Source organism: Prionailurus viverrinus, chromosome B1 (assembly GCF_022837055.1).
Source record: "Prionailurus viverrinus isolate Anna chromosome B1, UM_Priviv_1.0, whole genome shotgun sequence".
In the NCBI taxonomy this organism is placed as follows: Eukaryota; Metazoa; Chordata; class Mammalia; order Carnivora; family Felidae; genus Prionailurus; species Prionailurus viverrinus.
The window spans coordinates 163933976-163961422 of record NC_062564.1 but is presented as its reverse complement, the minus strand read 5'-3'; the positions used below and the strand labels follow the sequence as shown (position 1 = coordinate 163961422).

General features: G+C 45.6%; 1 protein-coding gene and 1 long non-coding RNA gene across 4 annotated transcripts in view; one reads left to right on the top strand and one right to left on the bottom strand.

The window, feature by feature from the left end:
* SCFD2 (sec1 family domain containing 2) overlaps nt 1-27447 on the bottom strand; it is a 404012-nt gene that overhangs the window by 79783 nt on the left and 296782 nt on the right. The window lies entirely within an intron of this gene.
* On the top strand, nt 4137-4794 carry LOC125163528 (uncharacterized). The gene is made up of 2 exons (XR_007151492.1): nt 4137-4310; nt 4671-4794. It is a non-coding gene; the product is annotated as an uncharacterized LOC125163528 (long non-coding RNA).

Below are 27447 nucleotides of genomic sequence, written 5' to 3'. Positions count from 1 at the left end.
TACTTATGATAAAGTTTAATTTATCATTTAGGCACCGTAAGAGATTACCAACAACACCTAATAATAGAACAACTGTAACAATACACTGTAATAAAGTGTGAATGTGGTCTCTCTCTCTCTCTCTCACTCAAAATATCTTACTGTATGGTTCTCGCCCATCTTCTGGTGATGATGTGAGGTGATAAAATGCCCATGTGATGAGATGAAGTGAGGTGAATAATGTAGGCGCTGTGACATAGTGTTAGGCTAGTATTGACCTTCTGACGATACATCAGAAGGATCATCCACTTCTGGACCGTGGTTCACCACAGGGAAATGGAACTATGGAAGGTGAAACTGCAGACAAGGGGGGCTACTGTAGCTGGTTGTCCAGTCTTTACTTCAGGGCTTCGAATGATGGGCCAGCATGAAAAATGATGGTCTAAGGTAAGCATTTTAAACAAAATAACACCGTGTAACCTTAGTCCGTAATTTAGAAAACTGTACAGTTTAGATTTCATACCACGATGGAAAAAGCCTCACAGAAGCTATTAACGCTTGCAAAGATGGCATTAATTACATGATTCTTGACCGCAAAGGCAGAAGATACATGGTAAATAGATATATTAGAAAAAAATTTCACATAGTAACCAAAGTTGCACAGATACACACACACACACACACACACACACACACACACACACACGAGTGTTAATGGCATTTATTCCATGTTGCAACTATTCAAAAAGCACTTCCTGAACACCTCCTGTGTGCCATAGCCATCATGAGCAGTGGAGTCCAAGCTGGAGACTGCTACGTTTCACACTGATCTTTCCACACTCTTTTTGCATCCTGCTGCACATCTTCCCCTCTCTGGGAGCCATATTAAAAGTATCCCAATAAATGGCGTGGACTGCGAAAGCCCAAAAAACAGGAAGGATCTCACACTGACATTTTCATAGCATGTGACTGGCTTTTAAAGAGTTCTTTGTTTCTAGCATAGGCAGTATTTCCGATCTGCGTCAGCCCAAGGCCCTGGGTCCTTCTGGCGGCCCACCCCAATGCTCACTTTCCTCCTGAGTGTCTGTTCCCTTCATTCCGGCCCCGTCACACTAGGCCCCCATCATTTCCCCGTCATTCTGCCTACACGGCGACATGGATTATGGCTTCTTCACCCTCTTCCCATGTAGACTGGTCAGAATTGCTGCACGCTCACTTGTTCAACATGATGTCAATGCTGCTGACGTGAGAGCACCTGGTGCTGCTGGGGGTAGAGCAGGGCACACGGTCTGCAAAAAGGGCTGTTCTGTGCCCACTTCTGCTCTTCGATGCCCCCTCTAGCACCTCTTTCTGTAGCCAGGATGTCTGGCTGGATCACGCCTCTAGGCAAACATCTCACCACCGCATAGGATTCGGTTTCCTTTGATTTGACAGTGTTATACAAGGAGCCTAGCCACTCACCCTTCATTCTTTCAGTTATGGTGAGAAGATCTTAGTTTGATTCCTTCCTTTATCATTTAACACTCAAATGATTTGACGCGAGTCTTTTCATATAATACTCCACGGTAAAACCACTAGTAGTTACGAGAATTAAAACAGCGTGGGTAGATGCTCCAGTACAGACCTTCATGGGTGCTAAAAATGTGTTGAACTTGGATCTGATTCATAAAGGCTTTTTAGGAACTTTTAGAGACGACAAGAATTTAAAAAGGGTAAATCTTATTTTTAAAATGACATCTAATTCCTAATATCAACACTGGACAGTTCAGTCCTGACATGTTTACATATCTGACCACCTGGGCTCTGGGGCCAATGCCTCATGCCCTGCTCTATGCCATTCTATGCACTCCTGCTTGTCTGCTTGTTGTTTGGCTTTGAGGAAACGTCCAAGAATGTGGGCTTAGTAACCTTCCTTATTTGGAATCGGAAACATGCTCAGCTGATTAGATGTGTGTTTCTATGGCTTTTCCCTGCAAAGTGGGATCGTTGTGAGTACAGGTCCATGATGACCGAAATCCCTTCCCAGTCATTATCATGGTCATCCAGTCATCTATCTGCTCCCTGGACACTGTGACCAATCTCCCAATCTTCAGTACCTTCCCCGCTCACCATAATACCTTCATATTACCTCGCCATAGTATACTTACGATCCGTTTTTAGACTCATAATCATCATTCCGGCAATCTCAGCCATCACTTACTCTAGCCAAAGCAGCTCTTTCTCTGCTTCTGTTCTTACCATCTTCTACAGCTATTTTTTTTTAAATCAACTCAATTTTGTAGAACAGTTTTAGATTTGCAAAAAAATTATGAAAATAGTACATACAGAGATTTCTCACATGCCCCTGAATCTAGTTTCCCTTACTTGTGGCATCTTATATTTAGTATGATATATTCGTTGTTATTAGTGAACCAAAACTGATACATTATTGTTACTAAAGTCCATATTTTATAGAGACTTCCTTAGTTTTTAAAAGATTGTGCTAAATATATATATATATATATGTATATATATATATATATAATATATATATACATATAGCATAGCATTCACCATTATAACCATGTCTAAGTGTGTGGTCCAGCGGCAGTGAGCACATTCACATTGTTGTGCAAACATCACCACCAGCCACCTCCAGAGTTCTTTCCATCTTGCAGAACTGAAAGTCTGTGCCCATTAAACAAACACTAACTCCCCACTCCCCCCTGCCCCCACCCCTTGACAAGTACCATTCTAAGTTCTGTGTCTGTGAATTTGACTATTGCTAGATACGTCATATATGCGCAATCATCCAGAATTTGTACCTTTGTGACGTTATTTCACTTAGCATAATGTTTTCAAGGCTTGTCTATATTGTCCGTCGTCATCTGTCTTCAACTTCAAAAAGGGATGTTCCTGCATATTCTAATCTTTCTGCCATGGCTTATCTACGTTCTGATTCTCTAGTGTGGAGTTGGGTATCTTCTACAAGGAATCCTAGCTGCCTCTATTTCTGGGACTTTGTCCTAAATACTATTTAGCATTTGGGGCCCAAGACCCTCTGCTAGAACGAACTTTTCTAAAGCACTTATTATGCTTCAGCTCTCATTCTAAGCAATATATACATATTATATAATATGTGTAATGTTATACACATATACAATATTTATAACAATAAGATACACATAGTCTTTTGTCGACTCTTCACAATATCCCCCTGAGGTAGGTATCATTAATTCCATTCCACAGATTAGGAAATAAGCATAGGGAGGTTAAAGTAACTTGTCAAAGGAATACAGTTAACACATGACAGTCCCAGAATTAGAACCTAGGCACCCCTAGAACATCCTCTAATGTTTCTTACTTCCTGCCAACCCTGGCTTCCCTTCCATCAGGGAAGCGTTCAGTTCTCTCTACTCGTAATATGCTCACAAATGGACACATTTCCTCAGCTGCTGCTGACTTTTCTTGGACTCTCTCTCTCTCTCTCTGTTGCCCTGTTTGCCAGTTTGGGCCTGGTGGTACCAGTGTTTTCCTGAGCCTGGTCTGAGCTCCTGAAGCCCTCTGTCCCCTAGTTCTGTGGACCGCCTAGGCTCTGGAGCCTCTGGCTTGTGCTGTGTGCATTTCTGTCCCTTCCCCTTCCCTGTCTTACTCCCATGGGTGTCGAGTTGCTTCCAGTGCCAGTACATCTTCAGCCAGAGCCTCTCAGTCACTAATCTTTATGTTAAATGTAAGTTTCAACTACAGGGCAGGTGGCTCTCGTGTCCCACTAACATTTTACCTTGTAATCTGCGAGGCTGGCAATACACGATAATTCAATTCAAAAGCCACAGTGGTCGTAGGACCTGGATTCATAGACAAAGTTTTATAACTGGGTTGTGGCTCCACCTTTCACATATCCTCATTTCACGTCTAAAGTCATCTATCTCTGTTCTCGTGTGGACGTGACTGCTGTGTGCCAAGGGCCAAGGGTACAGGTTGCTGTCACTTAGCTGTGTCGAGTACGCTTTTTACATGCTGGGCACAAAAGGCATTCTTAGAAAAAGGCACAGAGTCAGAGGCTGCAGCAGGGAGGAGACAAGGTACACAGGACAGCAATCTGAGCTTAACTGGGAGCAAATCAGAACATGCAAGCACATTTGGTTGTATTGCTGAGCTAAGCTTTGTTTGGGTCTCATCTTCCAATCTGTGGCCTCAGGGCAAACAGGTGATCAGGAGTGCGTGTGTGCGCGCGCGCGTGTGTGTTCAGCATTTGCACAGCTGGCTGGCATGGAAGATAGACACTGTTACAAATTCTTTACCACAAAAGAGGAACGCTGCACAGAGGTGGTCAAGAACCCAGATACAGGAAAGTGAGTAAGACGGGACCTCTGCTTTATACTTCTCTTGCTACTAAACATAACTGGAAAGCGGGAGGGAGGAAGCTGCTGGTGTGGGGATTGGTAGCAGGCTGTGTGTGTGTGTATATATGTGTGCGTGTGTGTGCACACGTACAAAGGACCTCATATAGGAGCAGCCAAATGTTACTGGGGGATAGTGCCATAGAATACATTCAAATACATATTCTAAAATCATATATAAATTCATTGCTTCCGGCCAAAATATTTAACCATAGAAACACAGTTTAGCAAAAAATAGTTCATGGCAGAATATAACACAGTTATGGAATTCATAAGGGCTGTTCTCTAACATTTCATTTCTTGTCCTTCTAGGCACCCAGCACATGTACAACCCCATCGTCCCCGAAGCTGCCTTGGCTATGGGACTTCTTTGGCTGGTGGGAAGTTGCTGAGGGAACGGGGGAACGGGCTACTTCCATACAGAGTTGTAACAGCCTGTCTGTGATCTGCTGTCCCCCCTTACCTGCCTCAGTGATGGTGGGAGTGTGTGTCTCGATCGTGTGGGCGGGCGGGCGGGTGCCTGAGCGACGATGAGAAGCAGAGCCCTCTGCTGACCTGAACTAGAGATGCAGTGAGTAAGATGTGACTGAGTCGTGTTTAGACCCTGAGCTGTGGGAGTTATTCTACTAACACGCGCTGCAAGGACACTAAGGAAACACAATCATAATCTGAGCCTGGAAGGGAAGACAACAGGCAAAAATGAAAAGCAGTGTTCGTTTTTCTTTTTCACTCACAAAGAGGATAGAAAGCTCAAGGAACGTGAACGAAACAATGGATTGTTTCTAAGATTCTATTCTCATACAAATTTGAATTTATAGCAGAAGACTTTATGCAAGAAAGCACTGGGAATACATTCCAGCTATTCTGCTGAAGGGTGCTATTGTATTTAAATTAAGTAACCCTCGGGGCGCCTGGGTGGCGCAGTCGGTTAAGCATCCGACTTCAGCCAGGTCACGATCTCGCGGTCCGTGAGTTTGAGCCCAGCGTCGGGCTCTGGGCTGATGGCTCGGAGCCTGGAGCCTGTTTCCGATTCTGTGTCTCCCTCTCTCTCTGCCCCTCCCCCGTTCATGCTCTGTCTCTCTCTGTCCCAAAAATAAATAAACATTGAAAAAAAAATTTTTTAAATTAAGTAACCCTCACCTAGCAGCTTCCATAAACACAATTTGTTAGGGGAAGACATTTCCCTTGTCTTCCGGAGTCAGGTAAAGAATGATTTTGTCCTTTTTTTTTTTTTTTAAATATAATTTATTGTCAAGTTGGCTAACATGCAGCGTGTAAAGTGTGCTCTTGGTTCTGGGGGTAGATTCCCGTGGTTCATCACTTATATGCCACACCCAGTGTTCATCCCAGCAAGTGCCCTCCTCAATGCCCATCACCCATTTTCCCCTCTCCTCCGCCCTAATTTCATCCTTTTAAGTCACAGGAAATTGTTGCTTCTGTCCCCACAGCCTTCTCTTGAATCAGAAGTATTATCTCCAAACTCAGATCTCTCTCCCAGGGCTTAACCTCCTCCTGAAATATGGAAAAGTCTGGTGGACGGGAAGGGGATTGCCACAAACTAGAAATATAAAGCTTGCTGAACTGGGCAGGAAGCAGGTTCAGTGACCTTGGAATGCCAACATGCCCCTGGCACTGAAGGAGCTCACATTCTTAGGGACCCAAACACCTAAGACATGTGACAATCTGCCATTGACTAAAGCATGGATCTGAATGCCACACAGCAGCGGCGGATATGGGAGCTCCACTCAACAGTGAGTGAGCCCAGCCAACCACTCTGTACCCACAGCTCATCCCAGCTTTATTATTGGTTCATGTTGAGAGAGATTTTAGACTTGAGATTTCAGCATTGACTCTGGGGACAGGCAGCCTGAATCTGTATCCTTGTTCCACTACTTACTAGCTGGAAATCGGGGTGAGTTATGCAATCTCTCTGTGCTTTAGTTTTCTCCTCTGAAACATCTCACAAGTTGTTGGAGGATTGAGAGTTACATACGTAAAGCTCTCAGCATGGAGCCCCTCACACACCGTGAGGGGAGCGCTGGGTCAGTTTTCATTACCCTACTGCTGTTATTACTCTGCCTGCAGTCCCTGTAACCCCTGTGAGGTGGCGACGCTTTGCTTGGAACAAAACTGCCCCCCAGGAGTGTACTCCTTGTACTGGAAGTGGAGAGAAGCGGGAGTTGTATACATCTGACAATTCTTAGAAGAAATTCAAATATTTTTGTCTAATATTTATAGCATCATTAAGGTTTTGAAGAGGCCACTTCACATTTGACTGCACTTTATGGGAGAAATTATGTGCTATTACGGCATCGTTTATGAACCTGAACATGGGCTAAGGGCTTAGGGACTGGTTTGTAAGAATATTAAGGGTCTGCCATATTCCACCCTAAGGTGGAGAGGCAGTCACACCTCCTTGCCCTTTACAAGGCTGAGGAGGTGAGAACTTTGTGGGAAGAGTGACAATCCAGGATCATTAGAGGATAACCACAGCAGCAGAGGGTGCCTTTGGGTCTCCAGAGCTCAAGGGGCCAGACCATAGGACGGAAGAAAGATGCAGGCATCTGGCAAGGAAGGACTAAAAGAGAGGGCATTCAGGTGTCCTTCTAGATTATTCCACCCAGTTAAAGACAGATCTGAAGCAGACAGTTCAGGAGTAAAGACTGTATAACTGGCTAGTTTCTCTGGTAGCTACTGGGAGGCTGAACATATAACAAAGAGGAATTTGCTAGGGTGGAATTAGACTGACACGACCTTGTTCATTATCCGGGCTTGTGAATGAGGCACACTGAGGCCAGGGCTATCCCTTCAGTGAATTCTAACAGCCCAAGAAGGAGAACCAGACTGCCTACCACGGAGGGGAAGAGCCCCTGCAAGGGGCTTTGGTGTGTGGTTGGTCAGAACCCCGGAGTCACGTCTGAGATGGAAAGGGGTTTGATTTCAAAGCCAGATTCAGGTGATTTCTTATTTCTTGTTTATTTTGGGTCTGTGCCCAGTAGAGTTGAGCTCCACAGAACAGAGCCCTACACAAAACAGTTGTTTTTACTCACTGCTGTGAGTCCAGTTCTCAGGTCAGTGCTTGGCACATGGAAAGCGCTCAGTAGTGACCAGAAAAGAGGAAATTCAGGGGTGAAAGCAGGACTGGGGGGAGGGCGCCAGGGTAGAGCAAACGGTCATCGTAACGGAGGAGGAACTCAACCACAAGGCTCAAGGCCAACAGCCCAACGTGGAAGTTTGCTCCAGAAGCTATAAACGATCAGGCTGAGGCAGTAATGGGAAGTCCCTCTGGAGCAAGGGAGTCACGGGCCACTGGGCTCCCTGGCCTTTGTTCCGACTCTCAGGCCTCTAGGCATTTCCAACAGACCTTCTATTCAGTGTCTGGGAGTAAGGCTCCTGTTACGTCCATTTGAGCCCAGCCTTCTCAAGTGAGGCCTGGAAGGAATATATCTTCCATGGTGGTTGTAAGGATTAAACACAGTAACAGCTATAATGTTCATAGCATAACACTTACATATGATCAGGGCTCAACAAATGGTAGCCACTGTTCTTATTTTTTTTAACTTTTTTAAAAAATGTTTTTATTTATTTTTGAGACAGAGAGAGACAGAGCATGAGCAGGGGAGGGGCAGAGAGAGAGGGAGACACAGAATCCGAAGCAGGCTCCAGGCTCTGAGCTGTCAGCACAGAGCCCAATGCGGGGCTCAAACCCATGGACTGCGAGATCATGACCTGAGCCGAAGTCGGACGCCCAACCGACTGAGCCACCCAGGCACCCCATTAATTATTATTAAAGTATCAAATTGTACACATGGTTTATTTCTTTAAAGTTTGTTTTTAGATTTTTGACCCAAATTATTGAATGTTTGACCCAAATTATTGGATTATATTTTGGTTTAAAACAAAGAAAAGGAACAGGGTGCCTGGGTGGCTCAGTCGGTTAAGCGGCAGACTTCGGCTTGGATCATGATCTCAAGGTTTGTGAGTTTGAGCCCCGCGACGGGCCCTGTGCTGACAGCTTGGAGCCTGGAGCCTGTTTCCGATTCTGTGTCTCTCTCTCTCTCTGTCTCCCTTCTGCCTCTCTCTCTCCCCAAAATAAAGTAAACATTAAATTGGTTTTTTTTTTTTTTTAACTTAAAGAAAAGGAAGGAACGGTGGCTAAAGGATAAACAGCGTGACATCAATCTCAGCTCAAACGTGTGCTCTGCGTAGGGGACCCTGGACGATCAAGGTGTCAACAGCGCTCTCGGCCTGGGCCCCCAGGAGGGAAGCTACACATACAATGTGGCACGCATATCTGATAGGTATGGCACTCGGGGAAAGCGGGAGTAAAAATGAAATCCCCTCCAAAAATGTATTTCATGTGAGCTATTAAACGAACTCTGTTTTTCTTCGAAAGTGGTTAATAGGAAGGTAAACTAGAAAAGACATTTGGGGACCCAACAGGGGCAAAGGAAATCTCCCTGCAGCCCTGCGCCCGCCTGCTCCGGGAGACGGAGCCTTCCCCGGGGCCTGCGGGTGTGAATTCTAGAGCCGCTGACCCGGCCGAGGCAGCGACACAAGCTGGGCTCTTTGCCGTCTCTCTCATTTTCCGGATGTGCTGAGGTTGTCTTTACAGAAGGACACACGTACAGATTTTTCTTCTTCTGTGTCATTAAAGCGCCACACTCACGCACGCTGTGTTGACGTACATTTGAACAGACACGAGCAAAGTGAAGAACTTGCTCCCAGCTACTAGGAGACTTCAGCTGTAGGCACCCCATTTCACCAAAAAGGTGCCTCAGGGGATTGCGATCATTAATGCAGAGATAGTCTCGCCGGACAAGACTGCTAGAACGGCAAATCACGACAGGATTCTGACATTGGCCCTGGCACTGTGCCTCCCTGGGGTAGGTTACTGAGAACACACTCGATCCCCGTTCTTTATACTCCTGAGAGGAACTCACACTTCACGGGAAGAAATCGCTAGTCCAAAATTGTGTTTGTTTTGCCTTTGCAAAGAAGTAGGAGAGGCATCTTCAGAAACAGACCCTAATCGGAGTCAATTCCCACAGCCCACGTCTTCCCTCCACACACCCGCTCGGGCCAGAAACCTGGTGGTTCCTTAGAGTCCCTACCTGCTCGGTCACTAGTCTCTGCACCCCTCCTGCCACCCCCTTTTCTCTGCTCCCCCCCAGTTCGAGTTTTCATCATCTCCGGATTACTTCCTGTCTTGTTCTCAGAGCTGTCGCACGGCCCACATCCGAGGGGCACATTTATACTGACCTCCGAGTGCACGGTGTCCCTTGCAGCTGGCAATAAGGCGGCTCGGCCCCCTGAGACACCTTTGAACACGCAGATCTGGTCAGCTTGTTCCATTTCTCACAATCTTAGAAATGAATCCCGATGACGCCGTTGAACACGAGAATGGCAGCAGGTACACCCACGTGCTAGGCATGGTGCCGACGAAGTCTTTCGCATTTCTCAACTTGGCTAGTTCTCACAACAACTCAGTCGTCCCCCGTTTTACAGACGAGGAAGTGAAGTTCAGAGGTGTTGAGTGACTTGCCCCGGGTCACGCAGTTTTAAGTCTCCTTTTCTCTACGGGGTGGTGCACAGCAGGGCGCAAGAGAGCTTGGCCACAGGGCATGGCGTGAGTTATTTCGTGGAAAGTGGCATTTCGTGAGGTCAGAGTACGTTATCTAGTGTGGCTATTATCACGGGTACGTCCCGATGCCGTTAGGCTGTATGGAAAGCAGGCGGCTCGCACGAGCCTCTTCACAGCATGGTGCCCGCCTGCCTCTCTTTCCAGCTCTGTCTCTGACCACAGACCCTCTTGAGCCCTGGCTGTTGGCCCAAAGGACACTGCTGATGCAGCCCTATTTGTCCGCCTACCCGACTCCCTTTTCTGGAATGCTTTTTTCTTCTTTAACAGGTAAACACTATTCGTCTATCACATTTTGCCTGATCCCTCCACACTGAGACAAGCACTTGGTTGCCCCAGAGCCTACAGCCTGTCCTCTATTATTTCACCAGATCTCTGACACGATCTGTTTCTGTTTGCGTCTGCCTGCTGCGGCGTGTAGCCCGGGATCTACTCACCGCAACCTGGAACCTGACCTGGCATCTAGTAGAAATTCAAGCACGCTTGCAGAACTGGACTGGATTGGGGTGGGGTTGGCTCAGTTTATAAACAGACATATGTCAAGAATTCATCTTTCCTTTCTGTGGTGCACTGACTTAGGAGCATCTTATTATTAATTATCTCCTACAGGCAATGGAAGAAAGGACATTTGGCCCGGAACCCCAGTTTGGGTGCCCGACGATAGGCAATTAGAAATACTGTCCTGCTGATGACAACAGCATAAACCTTGAAAATGCACTTTTAATAAAGGGTGGCTAGAATGCCAATTTAGCACATAACTGGTGCGTTCAGACAGAACCTAGTAAGAGGAAAGGAAATTTACTTTCTAAGGATTAAGTCTCCTACCCTGCTGTAATTTAGGCTTTAAGGCTCCTCACATGGTATAAACATCCCTCTATTAATTGGAAACATTGCTGGTTAACATGTACATCTCAATTTCAAAGTGTTTTATATTCTGTACTACACTTGGAAAATATTTTCCAATGGGCATGTGGCTAACCTCTCATATGACTTCAGGATCAGTGCTGGGTAGAATTTATTAAAAGATAAATTCAAGTGAACTTCTGTCTTTTCAAAGGGAACAGGAAGGTCACTGCTGGAAAAAGACCAAGCTCCCTCTTTTATGGAGGAGAAAACCAAGGCCCAGAAGGTTAGGTGACTTCCCGAAATCACACAGCCTTCAGGTGGAGGCAGTATCATGTGGGAGGGTCCTGAGTCAGAGAACCTGGAGTGGGTGTGGGGTGAAGCAGAATGGATGGCCAGGGACTGGGGGGCCATCTGAAGGGGTTTGGATTGCATTTCACATTCAATGGGCAGCAGTTGAAGGGTTTCATGCAGGGAAATGCTGGCATCTGACCCGTGTTTTCTAATATAAAGACCAAACTTCTGCTGGAAGGATAAAGACCAGCTGGAGGCTTTTACTGTGATGCAGCTGTGAGATGATAGGGACCCAGGTGAAGGTGTGACAGTGGACTTGGAAAGAAGAGAATGAGGATGAAATATATTTTGGAATCGGGGATGAAATATACTTTGGAATCGGAATCAAGAGGACTTGTGGGCGGTAAGGAAGGAGGGATCAAGGGTGACTTATGTTTGTGGCTTGGGTGGAGGGGGTACTCTATATGAGATGGGCAGGTATACGAACAGGGAACCAAGAATTCAGTTTTGAACATGTACTAAGTCAGGCTTGAAATAGATGTGAAATGCACAGTGTTGGCACAGAGTAAGCGTGGTGGCCTTGATAGTGTTGTTTTTATCACTGGCATTTTCAGTACCACACCAATGGGGTTACTAAGGCCAAGGAGAAAAGAGATTTATATTGTAAACTCTGGTGTAGTTCGTACACAGGCTAGTTGACTGTGTAGTGAGCGACATACACACTTATTGGTAAATTGATGTGAGTGTCGTGAATGTTCGGTATAAATTGGCATTCGTAGAAACGACGTTGATTTTGGTGACTCTCCTATAGGACAAGTCTGAGACCCGCTTTGGGTTAGAGCTGTTAATGGTGATCTGAAGCTTGTACAGAATTTGTTGCTGAGTTTTTCCACTCCTCCAAAGTAAAGAGCTTCAACTTATAATAAACATCAGTACAACTACTGGTATTCACGTTTGATATTGCTTATTGTTTGGATGTTCTTTATCCATTCTCTAAAAACGGATACGTTTGCAACACAGTTCAAAAATGTCTTTCGCTGTCAGGAGAAACTTGACATCATTTTAAGAGAAGACGTCTTTATTTTGTTTTCCAGGATCTTGATTTTTGGCCAGGTCTGTGCTCCGACACTCCTCTACTGCTCCCTACTGGTCAACATCATTCAGCAGCTGGCTAACTGCACACATAGCAATCCACTGGGGCACAAGTAGCAACCTTTACTCTCTGCGCTTCATCCCAATTTATTTTAGAGAGATTTATATGACAGAAATAGTCAAAATAATGATCCATGTGGGGCAACGAATGTTTTTTAGACAATCCGTTTTCAAGGATTTCCATTGGGCACTATTTATCATCGTTACTCCCTCTTCTCTCTTAAAGAAGGTATTTTTATTGACTTACAGTGTGAACTACTTGATTCCTTGCTTTATTATAAAGGCTTTCGAGAATGTTACGGTTCAACCTACACAAGGTATTGTTTTAATGCCTTTAACATAAGTCCTGGATGCTTGCCAGATAAAAGTCTACGAAAGTTCACAAGTGAAGGGGAAAAAAGGGAATGACAACTCTGCCTAGCCAGTTAAGGGCACCAGATCCCATAAAACTAAATTCAAATGTTCAATATATGCACTTGTCATTTTCAATGCCTATAAAATTGGCTTCAGAGGTAGATACAACTAAGATCACAGTACTGCAGAGATTTGCAAAAATAATACTTATGACTCTTCTTCTGTATGAAATATCTTAAATGGAGAAAAGCCCTATTTTAAAGCAGCCAAAATAACTTTACAACAATAGTTGTGTGTGTGTGTGCACAAAGGTTTAAAAGAGATGTATTTAGTTTAGGAGACTTACCTCACGTACCAAGATCTATATTAAATGACCTACATTTTCTTTTCTTTTTTTTTTAAGTTTATTGATTTTTGACAGAGACAGAGTGCGAGCATGAGCTGGGGAGGGGCAGAGAGCGAGGGAGACACAGAATCCGAAGCAGGCTCCAGGCTCCAAGCTGTCAGCACAGAACCTGACGCAGGGCTCGAACTCACGATCTGTGAGATCATGACCTGGACCGAAGTCGGACGCTTAACCAACCGAGCCACCCAGGCACCCCAAATAACCTACATTTTCTAAACAACTGCTATTTTTCTTTCTTGTCAGAATAAAGTGGCTTGTAAAGGGTCTGTTCTCAGTTCCAGAAACTGAGGGCTCCTTTCGATAATTTGTCAGTTGTAATTTATAAACTAACTTGCTTAAGACCTTGAAACTCATCTATATCGTGAAAAAGGTGACCTCCGCTGGGAAAATTCAAGACGAATTGGAGTCACAAACCCTCTCCTGTTCTCTGGTTTGGTTCCATCACTTGGAACATGGAAAAAGCAATATTCAGATTTGCTTCAGGAGGGAACCCAGTAGCCTAGCCTGCTACTAAATAGACACTCATTAAGATTGATACTCCATCTGATCTCACCTATCCTGGAGAATTTAGGCTGTTTCGTTGGACATCTGCTTTCCTAAGATAAAGTCTCTCTCCAAATATGGACTCCACCTAGCGTTGTGACTGCATAAATAGGGTTATTAGCTCACCCTTTCTTTGCATAGCATCTGAAGTGCCTCGCGTGCGTGAAGAAGGGGAACCAGGGACCTTCTCAAAGCATGTCTTAGGCCTACTCATTGTTGCCTCTGCCAGGTCCTCAAACAGGAAGCCAGTGAAATACACTGTAAATATGACCCCGGTTGGTGAGTTACTTCAAAGGCGTTTTTTTTTGTTGTTGTTGTTTTGTTTTTTTGTAAAACTGAGCGGCACAGGCTGTGTGGAATATACCGTATTCATACTGAAACAAAATGAGGAAATGTGCATAAAATTAAAATCACGACATGGCCAGTTGAAGAATTTGAGTGTTGGCTTGCTGCTAAGAGCACATTTTTGTGCTGCTTTATAAAATGATGACCTCAACACTGCCACAAAGCCACTATTGTCAAGGGTGCGCTGTGAACACTGCTAGGAGGATCCAACCTGCTTTTAATTCTTTATCAGGGAAACAAAAGAGCCACAAGGTGATTGTCACTGGAATCCAATGCTTTCCGATGGGATCAGACTCATAAAAGAGCTTACAGAGGTTTAAGTTGCTCTGAAATCAAGGTCCTTTGGGGGCACGGATGAACTCAAAGTTACCATCATGCGATAGAATGAATAGGAAGTGGCTGATAAACTGTAAATGCTAAATAGGTCTAAATAGTTCTTGTTGTTCAATCGTCAGTGACAAACTCTTAGGTCAGCAGAGGCTTAAAATTATCTAGCATTTGATACAGAGAGAGAGAGAGAAGCACAGAGAACCATATGCAATGTGTAACCTCAGGTTTCACGTACTGAATTTTTTTTTTACATTTATTTATTTTTTGAGAGACATAGAGAGACAGAGCACAAGTTGGGGAGGGGCAGAGAGAGGAGGAGACACAGAATCCAAAGCAGGCTCCAGGCTCCGAGCCGTCAGCCCAGAGCCCGATGCGGGGCTCGAACTCACAAAGCGGGGCTCGGATGAGATCATGACCCGGGCCGAAGTCGGATGCTCAACCTACTGAGCCACCCAGGTGTCCCTCAAGTACTGAATTTTCAGTCCTCTTGTCCTCATGCACTGTCTTGGGCTTTCCAAAATCACTGTAATGAAATGCAGCTGGGTTTTGTACTCCTCCCAAAAATGCAGAAGATGGGAAAAGGGATTTTGCTTACTTGCCTACATCATTTATAAGCTAACGTGTGAATGAACTATCAAACCTTCTGAAACTTATTAAGGTGAATTCTGTCGCCAGAAACACATTTTATAGCTTTTTAAGAAAGCCATGGGGAATTTTCAGCAGGACATGAGTATTTAAAAACACAACTCATTCCGTTAATTGGGAGCCATACAGCTAAGCCTCAGACAATTTAAGTTTTAAAATTTCTCTTGGGGCTTCAGGGGTATCGATTATAAAATGCTTATTCAATGTTGTTCGGCTGTGTGACTGCTCCCTGGCATTAGGGGTGATCCTTGCTCTTCTCCAATGCAGCTCTGAGGCTGGACATAATACCCAGCATGTGTTTGTGAAAATATAGGAACGTATTCAGCATCTTTCCGAGCACAGTTTTAGGACCTTTCTCCTACAGCAAAGTTGTTTTAGTTATTTACAATAAATATTGATTTCATTTGGCACGATGCTTAGCTCCGTATTTTATTAATTAGCTTTATGTTTCATCCTAAATACTAAAATAGAAGTCTTTCAAGTTACCGAGGATCCCAAATGCATTTATAAGGAAATGCTAATATGGTCTTTGTGACTTTGGGAATTTGGGTGTTGATAAATTTGAGGGTATTTTGGAGTGGTGTCTAATGCCTTATACAAAACCGTGGCAGTTTTCTTCTATTAAGAAATCACATCCCCTAAGGTGTCTGAAAAACTTCCTTTAGAAGATTTCAAAATGCCAGATGTAAATATTTTTGCACTAAAACAGTAATTCAGGGGGTGCCTGGGTGGCTCAGTCAGTTAAGCATCTGACTTGATTTCGGCTTAGGTCATGATCTCATAGTCATGAGATCGAGGTCCACGTCAGACTCGACACTCTGTGTGAAGCCTGCTGGGGATTCTCTCTCTCCTCCTCTCTCTCTCTGCCTCTCCCCTGCTTCCTGCCTCTCTCTCCCTCTCAAAATAAATAAATAAATTTTTTTTAAATTAAAAACATAAAACAATAATTCAGGAACACAAACATCAAATGACTTTTTTTTTTTAGAAGACTTTATGATTTTAGAAGACCCACATATCTGATCGAAATTCTATGTCAGAGTCAGCAGAGTTAATGTTGAGTTAGGTTGAAAAACTTTCTCGGAGCTTTTGGGTGGTTAGTTGGTTAAGCATCTGACTTCAGCTCAGATCATGATCTCACGGTTCGTGAGTTCGAGCCCCGCGTCAGGCTCTGCGCTGACAGCTCAGAGCCTGGAGCCTGCTTTGGATTCGGTGTCTCCCTCTTTCTCTGCCCCTTCCCTGCTCATGCTCTGTCTCTCACTCTCTCAAAAATAAATAAAAAACATTAAAAAAAATTCTCTCCGAATATTCAACAGATGATACCCTGCAAATCCAGAGTGTTCACCCGTTCTAGAACAAAGCCCTAAACACATCTGGGAATTTCCAGTCAGACCAGAAGAACACCAGAGGGAGCGGGCTCTGGCTGGGAGTTTTAAAAATGCTGAAGCAACTGCCAAGAAATAATCTCTCCTTAGACACTGAGTGGGCAGAAGTGGTGTATGACTCCTCTCGATGCCCTGCTTTAGCTCTTGTCCCTGCCTGACATCAGGGGAGGGGCATGGGCAAGATGGCTGCCTCCCGTGGATTTGGCAGGAGTCTGGGACTGGAGGCTGAACCTAACCTCTTCCCTCCAGAGCTGACCCGCTTTGCATCCTGGAGGAGAGGTCACTTTTCGCGTCCTTCTCCTTTCCCTGGGCAATTTAGAGGGGAGAAACTGTAAAGTTTTCTTGAAGTTGCTGATCACATGTAAGGTTCGTAAGCTTCTCATACCTTCCACTTTGTGTATCGAGGGGAGGACCAATGATTAGGATCTAATTGCGCCATTTGGTGGCTAGTAACTTGATGGCTCCATTTCAAGCACGAGTCTGAGTCTGTGGTAAGAGTTAGTGAGTATTCTCTCAGCTCTGTTGGGCACCGGGTACTGCAGGGAACGTAAGAGTGAGCAAGTAGATGCCGCTCACCTCCAGAAGCTTAGGGTCTGGTTGTGGGGTTACACAGGCACCTGATCTAAGTTTCACAATTTCTCAACTACAAGGTGAAATTCAGTAGTAGTGGTGAGAGGTTAAGAAAAGTCTGAACCAAATGAAATTGCCAACATTTGAACATTTTAAAAATGTATAGAATTGCAATTTCATATTACTTGGCCTAGTACTTGGTGAGAATTTAGAGCTTGAGACATAATGCTTTGTGACTTAGTTGCAAACTCACAACAGTTTGAAATGATTTTAAAATGAACAGTTGTTATCACTCCATTTCTCCCTTCACTGTATTATGACTTATTTTTCTAAAATACAGATGAATGAACTCATTTTCAATGGCCCTCTCTTTCTTCACAAGTGTTTTCCTCTTCAAAACAACACTCTTCTATGGGGCGCCTAGGTGGCTCAGTCGTTTGAGCGACCGACTTTGGCTCAGGTCATGATCTCACAGTTTGTGAGTTCGAGCCCCGCATCGGGCTCTGTGCTGATGGTTCGGAGCCCGGAGCCTGCTTCGGATTCTGTGTTTCTCTCTCTCTCTGTCCCTCCCCTTCTCGCGTTCTGTCTCTCTCTCTCAAACATAAATTTAACATTTAAACATTTATAAAATAAATAAATAAATAAATAAATAAATAAATAAATAAATAAATAAATAAAAAAATAAAGAGAGCTCATGGAGAAGCGAGCCATCCCATCTGAGAAGGGGAACCTATCACATCGGGGACTGGCAATCTGCCAAGTGTCATCAGAGCCTCCTATAAATTGTAATAAGTGATAAGTTCTGCACTGAAGTGACTCCAAGCAGTAGTATTTCTGCTCGGATTTACTTACCTCCATCTTTTCATTTACTTGAATGATCCCTCATGGTTTTTATACTGCTAACTGAGAAGGTGATGGCATGCAACTATCTGTTTTTACCAAAATGAAAAATAAACACCACGGTGCAATCCCCGCTCATCAAACTGACCGACTGGAGTAGCTAGGACAGAAGAAACTGCAGACGGGAGTCACCGGTGATGTGGGTGTCTCCGCAGACCCCACCATCGTGCGTATAAGAGAACAAGCAGGTTGAGACATCTGCCACGAGCAGACAGTGTCACGCTGGCTCACACAGTGTCAGGAAGGTAAGGGACTTTCCTCCCCCTCACTCCTCTCCTGTCGCTCTGAACTCAGACCTTGCAAAGGGTGGAAACTGCAGTTTATCTAAGTTCTGGGAGGAGGAAGGGGAGGAGGAGGAGGAGGAGGAGAAGGAGGAGGAGAGGAGGAGGAGGAGGAGGAGGAGGAGGAGGAGGAGGAGAAACCTCCCAGGAGGGCAGAGAGAGAGCCAGTCACACATCCCTTCTTCAGCTGCAGCAGACAGACGCTGGGAGAGAGAGAATTGCCTTACTGTTCATTCAAGCTTGAAGGTGTGCCCTATTACATGGGGTTGGACATACCAATTACTAAGTTCCGACTGTATTTCTCTTCTTTTTCAAAAAAAAATTTTAATGTTTATTTATTTTTGAGACAGAGAGAGACGGAGTGTGAACAGGGGAGGGGCAGAGAGAGAGGGAGACACAGAATCCGAAGCAGGCTCCAGGCTCTGAGCTGGCTGCACAGAGCCCGACACGGGACTCGAACCCACCGACCGCAAGGTCATGACCTGAGCTGAAGTGGGTCCTTAACCAACTGAGCCACCCAGGCGCCCCAAGACTGTATTTCTCAAGGGTGACCAGAAAAGCTATGAACTCGCCCATATATTCACCCAGGGATAGGGGAAGAACCAAACCCCTATTGAATAAAGTAACACTGAGACACAAAATGGGTTGCTTTTTGATTGGACTTGATGAGCCACGTTTATCCAACATGCTAGTTCCAAACATAATATAGAAGGCCTGTGTGTCCGGGGGCTCTAGAAAGGACTTAAGTTCAGCCGTCGAGTCCAGGAGGGTGTGGCTGCTGCTAATTCTCAGGTTTTTTAACACCAAAACCCCAGGCTTCTCTCTGTGTAACGCTGTTTTTTACAGCGTGGCTCCCACTTATCTCATCACCTTCAAGTACAAATCAAAATAACTTCTGAGGGATGCCGGGCCCCCATTTTACTAGCAGCTCACGAAGTCTATGGCGGGATTTATTCCATTTCTGTGCTTCTTTCCATTTAGGCACAGTGACCCAGAGGCAGCAGAGGAATACATTTCCCTTCATCATATAATAAGTTGACGCCAGCATACTTTTTCGTGTGACTATTTTCTTTCTCTTCCTCAATTTAATCTTCCACCCTACTTCCCCTACCTTTTTTGCTAATGCAATGATACTTTGTCTTAGCTATAAAGATGCATATTACTATTTTCTCTTGCCTGAAAATAATAGCTAAAATTTACAAGCCATCTACTTGTTCCAAATGCTTTATATATTTTATCTCTAATAGTTATAATAACCTTGGGGGGGGGGGTGGGGAAGTAGCAGGACCCGCATTTTGTAGAAGGAGGAAATGGAATCTCGGAGAGGTCAAGTTAGTTGCTCCCTAGTTTATAAAGTCTGGGCATCAGGGAGCCCAGACTCTCACCTGAGCGTGTCCGATCCCTCGGTCCATTTGCTTCTGAAGGCTGGACAGAGTGAGCGATCACTGTAAGAATGGGCCAGGAAACTAGTTCTGCAAGGGACTTAGGGATTATTTGGATTGAATGATTATTAATTAAATAATTAAAAAAAAATTTTTTTAACGTTTTATTTATTTTTGAGACAGAGAGAGACAGAGCATGAACGGGGGAGGGGCAGAGAGAGAGGGAGACACAGAATCGGAAGCAGGCTCCAGGCTCTGAGCCATCAGCCCAGAGCCTGACGCGGGGCTCGAACTCACGGACCGCGAGATCGTGACCCGAGCTGAAGTCGGAGGCTTAACCGACTGAGCCACCCAGGCGCCCCATAAATAATTTAAAATTACTTGGGATTATTTTGGATTAAAGTAAGCCCTTTAATCTTTTTTGGTGGAATAAAAACCACACTACCTCCCTCTATTTATCTTAAAGGATTATGATATGAGATGCATATGCCATTATTGATCAAGCATTCTAAGGATAGGCGACGGAAATCTTAGTTTTAGTATCAGTAGGACTTCCGTTTTGTCTTCATCCATACTATCATTTCTTTGATGCTCTTCTTATCATCATATCATATTATGATTTCTGTACTTGAAGTGCTATAACTTAGGAGTTCAACTCTGATAAAGACACTCTAAGTTTCCCTTGTGTGTCCATTTCAAATATAATGCAAAAAACAAAAACAAAAACAAAAACAAAAACAAAAAGATGTGGGAGGGGATAAAACCGCCACGGAATGTTCACAGTAGTGACCTCAGAGCAGCTCAGTAACCTCTATCAGGCAAAACTTTTGCTCCTTTGTTTAAACAAAATAACCATAATCTAATGTATGTTTTCCATTTCTGCACTGAATTATATTCAGCCTGAGTTTCTTTTTCCATTTCTTTTATCCTGCCTTCTTCCCAACCTGCCTCATGCATTTTTGTTTATTCAAACTTCATCCTTTCCTGTTGGTTGACAATGATCTCTCCTTCCCTGTATGTTCCTATCCCCTCACCTCCCGGCACCCCCTTCCTGCCCTCTCTGCTCTCATGTGTCCAGGCCAGTTGTTCACCTCCCTGTACGTTTCCCTCCTCTGACTCTCCTCCTCTGTCTTCACTGTTAACATTCTGGCATCACCTCCCCTGCCTCCCTCCTGCGCATCCTTCATGCCTCTTTCAATGATTCCTCATTATGCTGTATTTATAAATAGCCTCCAAGCAATCTATCATTTATCCCAACGCTCTCAGATAATCTCTTGACACAGCTCACAGACAGTAGTTAACTGCAGCAGGAAAATTTACCATGCTCATTTATTATCCTCTTAGAAGGAGTGCTAAAGCAGAGGTCACAACTGAAAGAAACATCTTACCTATTCAGCAGCTCCTGAAAAAGGAACTGGCAACAGTAATAAGAGAGCTGTCTTCTTATGTCTAAGAATGACCACAAATATGTTCAAGAGACAAAGCCGCTGCTAAGATACACAAGGCACTGAATGATAGTGACCCCTGTAAGCCCAGTGTGTTGTGTTAGCCCCGTGTTACCTTCACAATCAATAACGACTTACTCTTGTGCACCTACAAGGTGCCAGCCTTGTTTTAGTGACTTAAAGTGAACTAATTCAGGGCTCTTCATGCAGTTGTGAGGTTTGTGCACTGCCTTAGGGGTCCGGCAGAGGGGTGGGCTGAGGCTGCTTGTCACACCATAGGTGGAGACTCTCATTGTTCCATTTTTCAGATGAAGAAAATGAGGCTCAGATGAGTTAAGCAACTTGCCCAAGTGGAAGAACCATGTAAATTTGACAAACATGTAATCTACCACTTGAAGACTATTCCTTTACTAAACTGTAAGCAAACTGAGGGCAGGTGCTGTGTCTACCTTGCTTATCCTTGGAGAAGTACCCTTTTGAGAATGAATGAAAACATAGAGGGTGCAAATCATGAAGCACCCAAAGGATTGGTTTTTCCAACAAAGGAGACATACAGGGATCTAGAAGAAAAAGCCCACTGTTTTAATTCTTAAGCATTATTTCTTCCTTCACTTCCATCAGAACAGGGCTGAGGTGGTGGCAAGAGTGTGTTAGAGCCTGGGCACACACACCTGACATTGTGGGGCAGACGTGTGTGTGGGGAAGCAATGCAAGGCAGGCCCCTGGTGTGCAGAATCGGGACATCATACTGATTAGGGTAGAGAATGGGCTGGAGGAAGGAGGGGGGTTCAGTAAGGAGTGTTGGGGGGTATCTTGGGAGGACCGAGTTGATCTGGCCTGCTTGTTTATCGGCAACACTGGGGGTTCAGGAGGTTGACGGCTGATGTCCGGCGTGCATGGGAGATGTAAGTTAATAACAATGGCAACCATGCATTAAATACTTCTGTGTCAGGCAGGTCCTGAGTGTTATAGACTTGTCTCATTTCATCCTTACCAAACCTCTGGGGTTGGTCCTACGATCCCTCCCATTTCAAAGGAAGCAAACTGAAGCGAAGTGAGTTGTCAGGGTTTTAAGGACGGTAAAAGGCAGACTCTAGATTCAGTCCCAGATCTGCTGATTCCAAAATTCACATTCTTGCCCTTCTGCCTTAGGAGGAGAGATTGCAGCTCAAGGGAAGATCCTTGGGAATCAGGGTTCAGAGGGAGAAGAAGAGAACTAGGGAGAAGATGGAAGCCTTCCAAGCCTGCAGGGTGAGGACATTCACACCGGTTTTTGAGGAAGAGCTCAGCTTGGGCGAATAACACTGGCACGGAGACAGAACTTTGGTTGAGGTCGGGCAAAAGGACTTGATCGTGGGAGACAGATTAAGAGCCTGCTAACCACCGCCCCACCTCGGAACAGAACCAGCCTCAAGGTGACTTCACAATGCTCCACCCAACTGCCTTGTGAAGGAAGCACCTTTAATGCTCTCTGGTTCCAGAACCTGGGGTGGTGTTGTAGCTGTGGAAATGTGCATCTTGTGCAGGCAGGACATTTAATGCTGGCATTAAGATGTTTAGTTCAGATTGTTCTATCTGCCAATCCGTGACCCGGAGCTATCTTAAATCCTTTTGGAATGAGGTAGGGTACACACTCAAAAAATGTACATGTCTGTACAAGTGGATACATTTCTCCAAGCAGCCTTAACAAATGTGTGTGTTTTTTTCTTTAATCAGATCTTTTATTTACATATTGCAACTAAATCATCAAAAGACTTTCAGTGGCTTGCTGGGATGCACGTCTGAAAGCAGCTCGATGCTTTGGCTTTATGTATGTTTATCGGCTCTGTGTAATTTTTTACATATGCTGCTGTCTCTCTCCTCGAAATGACCGCTTCAAGAAAACTGAAAGAACAGTGACAGTGGCGAGGGGCTGGAACATACGGGTTGTTTGGTGAAAACAAAATGCCATTTTTTTTAAAGTTTATTTATTTTTGAGACAGAGAGAGACAGAGCATGAACGGGGGAGGGTCAGAGAGAGAGGAAGACACAGAATCCGAAACGGGCTCCAGGCTCTGAGCTGTCAGCACAGAGCCCGATGCGGGGCTCGAACTCACGGACCACAAGATCATGACCTGAGCCGAAGTCGGACGCTTAACCAACTGAGCCACCCAGGCGCCCCAACAAAACGCCATTTTTAACGAAGACGGGTACCTTCCCTCCCCCCCCACCCCCGACGCTGAAATTATTCATGGGCTGCTTTGTACCTGACAGAAAAAGAGCTGTACTCTCAGAAAAGGAGCTGGGGACAGAAGGAAGCATGGAAAACACGTGGGCTTGTCAAAAAAGATGAGTAGTGGCCCAACGTGGGTCTGCTGGGAGTGCCACGGTGAGGGAGCTGGGGTACAGACATGCCTGTCTGGCACCCCCATCCGTCCCCCTGTCCCAAGGCTGGCCTGGCCCGGGACAGCTGGGTTTGGCACCCTCAGGCGGGTGACTGCCCTGAATGGTTGGGAGGGAGGCGACAAGAACCGCAAGGGCCGCGGATCACAGCAGGATGTACCAGAGAGCCCAGGTGTTCTGGCCACAGTGTGGGTGGACTGTGTCCAGACTCCGAGAATGCCGACTTTTCCTTCACATCGCCTTGCTACTTTACCGCTCCGCAAAGCCCCAGCATTTTGCCATTATCTTACACTGCCTTTGGCCGCCCTGAAATGATGGAGGGGACATGGAGAGAACAGGGGACTTGGAGCCAGAGAACTGGGTTCTACATCTGGCTCTGCTAGTACTGCCCTCGGACGAGGTGATTAAACTCTCCGGCAACAACGTCTTTATCCGTCAAAGGTAGAGGCTGGGCCGGAAGGCCCCGTGTTCAGTGAGGAACCTAAGAGATGATGTGGCCCATGGACACAGGGGCGGGTCTGGAGAGCCGGGTAGGCACGCATCAGCCGGGGGAACCTCAGGTGGTGGGAACCGTGCGCTGTCTCCCCCACTCGCCCCTCCTCCACCCCAGGGTCCTCATTCATGTGCTGCTGCCCGGTTCCATCCCTGTCTGCCTGCAAGCTTCCGCAGAGCCCGGGAAGTTGACGTCCTCTCTGCCCTCACTGTTGACAATGCAAAGGCATCCCCCTCATCAATGCTAGCAAAGAATGAGAGATGCCGCATAATATCAGGAAGCATATTTATCGCTGTCGTCGACGTTGTAAAAAACTTTACAAAGGTCCACTGTGTTAATGATCCCACCCACATCTGTTTCTGGAGAAGAAGTTAACGTACCCCCCAATGACACCTATTGTAAGAGAGGAAGCAAACTGATGCCACAGAGTGACTACTGTGTTTGCTGGGTCTCCTTTCTAGATGCTGTTGGAGCAGTGCGTGATTGGCATGCTGCCTGATCTCAGTAAAATGGGGAGAGAAATAAAGTTCATCAATAATCCCAGAACCTTTCTTCTCCTTCAGCCTTTCCCAAGAAACCTTTGTGGAAAAGGGCTAAGCACTGCCCGCGTTGAGGGACTGACCCCTCTCTTGACTCAGTCTCCAAGGAAGGGGCGAGGAGAGCGTGCCAGAGGGGAGAGGTGGGGGAGGCCCGTGTTGGACAAACTCAAAGCCTGAAGTAGAGAGGGCAGACAGAAGTGGATGACCGCGGGAGTCCCTGTGCATTCCACTGCTGACTCGTCTCCCACACGTACCGCCGGAGGTCACCCCACCCCCATGCTTGAGGGCTCAGCAGCCGGGACAGTGGATGGCCCTGTGGATGGCTGTAGAGACTTAGCTGGGGTCTCTCTCCACCCCAGATCTGGCCAAAGTGGCGCTCTGATCCTATTTAGCCACCGCTCTGTGACTACGTGACATTAGACAGAAGACTGAGGTCTCCCTTTAGAGCCACTTTGTTCCCCAGTCTCTGGTTAAAAGACATTAAGTCTCAAATAAAAGTCGCTCCGGACTGCGGAAGGGCTTGTTCACACATTCACAGCTCTGAGTCGGACCAGGCTTATTACTTGAATTTTTAAATGCCAAAGAGACAGAGGGGCCCACAGGGTCGCGCTGGCATTCCAAGTCTCTTTGGCCATTAGGACCCGCTGTCTCCTGGAGCTGGAACAAAAAGATCTTGGAGACCTGGTGCCCGGATGATCACAGAGCAACGATAAAAGCCCCCCAGCTGGAGCCTCCTTCCCGTTTCCTGTGCGGCCCATACTGGAAACACATTGGAGCTATTTTCCCTTTTAAAGACGCTGTTTTACGTTTCGTCTTTCAAGATGTCCTTGTTTCTGCATCACAGCATCTTCGCATACCAACTCAATGTGTTTTATGTTCATCTGGAGAGAGCTCTCCTCCCTTCCCCTTCTAAGGAGTAAAAGGGGAGATGCGGGCTCAGGGGATAAAGCAGCTTCAGGAGTGCATGGGGTTTGGGGAGAACAGAATGAAACTCTGGCTAATTTGGCCCATCCCATCTCAGAAAACCAGAACCCTATGAATTATTTACGATTCTCCTGACCCCACAGAAATGCAGATTGTGGTTCTTGCCAAGGACAAATTAGGCTTGTCTGCATCTGTTACTGTTCTCAATCAAGCGACTGCCTCCTGTGAGGAAGGAGAGAGGTCAGCAGCCAGGACAAAGGATCGGTCCAAGAGAAGGGGAAGATAAGGCTGCATTCCAGAGCTTCTACTGGAAAAGCTGCTCATTGGAAGCACAATCAAAGCTTTTTTCAAAATCCAGAACAAGCACCGGGTTGCATTTGTGTGTCTAAAAAAAATCAGAATAGCAGTGCCATTGGGGACCTTTCAAATGTTTAACTTTTAGCTTGCTTCAGGGGGTATGCATAACTTCAGGGCGAGTATTGACTAGTTTTGGCTCAGGGGACCGTGACCTTCTTTCCCCAAAGCGAGGACCTCTCTATGCTGCAGCACTGGAGACTGTTAGGATTGTATCCCTCTGAGCCGGCTCTGCAACTTTTCCCTGTACCCTTGCCTGTACGTAGCAGGTTGTTATCGTTGGCTCCAAATGAGCTTTGGAAGAGAGCTCCAGGCTCCCCTCCTCCCACTCGACCCCCAAGACAGGGGCCCCCTGGAGTGGGATCAAGGAATAAAAGAGCTTTGGGAGAACACGGGTGGGCCCTGGTGGTAGGGGCATTTGGAACGTTCCACGGCAGGAATAAAAAGACAAAAAGCCTTTTGTGGTATGTTCTCTGGTCTTTCCCAGGAGCAGGTGTGGAGAGAAGCCTCCTGCTTACGTGGGGCCCACTCTGAAGCAGAACCAGGAGGAGGAGGGGGTCTGGAGGAGACCATGCATGCGAGTGCCCTGTAGCCTTCAGAGAAAGGCTGTCTGACGTCCCTGCCATCACTTTTTCAATTTTCTACGTGCTAAAATGTAGAAAAGACCAAGCCCAGCGTTTTGGCTTGGGGAAAAGAGGCCCCTTTCTTGGGAAATAGGCCTTAAGCAGAAAGAGACTCAGAGAGATTCCTGTATGGTGTAACTGGGTCACCAGTGTAAATGGTCAGATAAGAAATTGCGGCCAAAGCCCAACTATTTCGGGAAGAGAATGCCTTTGCCTACAGGATCTCCTAAGCCTCGATCCCTGGCAGCTCTTGGATTCTGAGATCTTGGATGCTGGTAAATTCTCTTGTCAAGAGAGACACAATTAAAGGTTCAGATGATATCTTGGTCTGCTAATGAAGAACAATAGTAAATAATGTTATTTTCCCTATATTCTTCCTTATTAGACGATCTAATCCTTTCAAACACTCGGTAGAACATTGGTATAAATCCAAGGGACTTTAGAGTGGGTGAAACTCAGTTTCTTCATTTTGGAGATAAATGAGTTTAGGATCCAGAGAGATTATCTAACCAGGTCACATTGTTAGTTAGTAGTGAAACTGAGACTAATGTGCAAAGAAACCTATGGTTATTAGCAAGGGCTGGGGTCATCAACAAGCATTTGACACCGAAGAGGTAAAGTCTTAGCAATCATTCATCAGATATTTAGCCAGGGCCTCCTACGTACCAGGCACTGTGGGGCTGCAGTGCCGAGTAAGACAGACATGGCCTCTGACCTCCCAAGAGATGTTACCAAACAATGGGAAATGGCAGCAAGGCTCGCTGTATTTCCAGAAGGAATCAATTTATCTGCAGGGTGTCCCTCTGAGCACTTCACATCACAAGAAGGTTGTAGCCACTGGGCTGAGGTCACACTCAGCTATTGGAGTCTCCAAGTGGTAAGAGATTAAATCCCTCTTGTTCATTCTCAAATGTGTAGTCTCGTATTCATGAAGAAGGAAAAGGAGTATTAATTTCAGAAGAGCTAACTCGGCTTTCCTGGTGCCTACCACTCCATCTTCAGCCAAGGGAATAACCGTAGATGAGAGCCACCCTTCTCCATCATCAGGAATTCCTTTCTGGCGGGATCCCACAAAAAGAAGACAGATGCTCGGCCATCACTGACATGGACAGAGTCACAAATGTGCCATGCATTTTGACTCTGCAATAGTTGAAAATGTCCATGTTTTAAAATTCTATTTGAAATGTCTTTGAATAATAGTAGCGATAATAATAATAAAAAGAATCATAATGATATACAATGTGATTAAAGACTGTTTGGC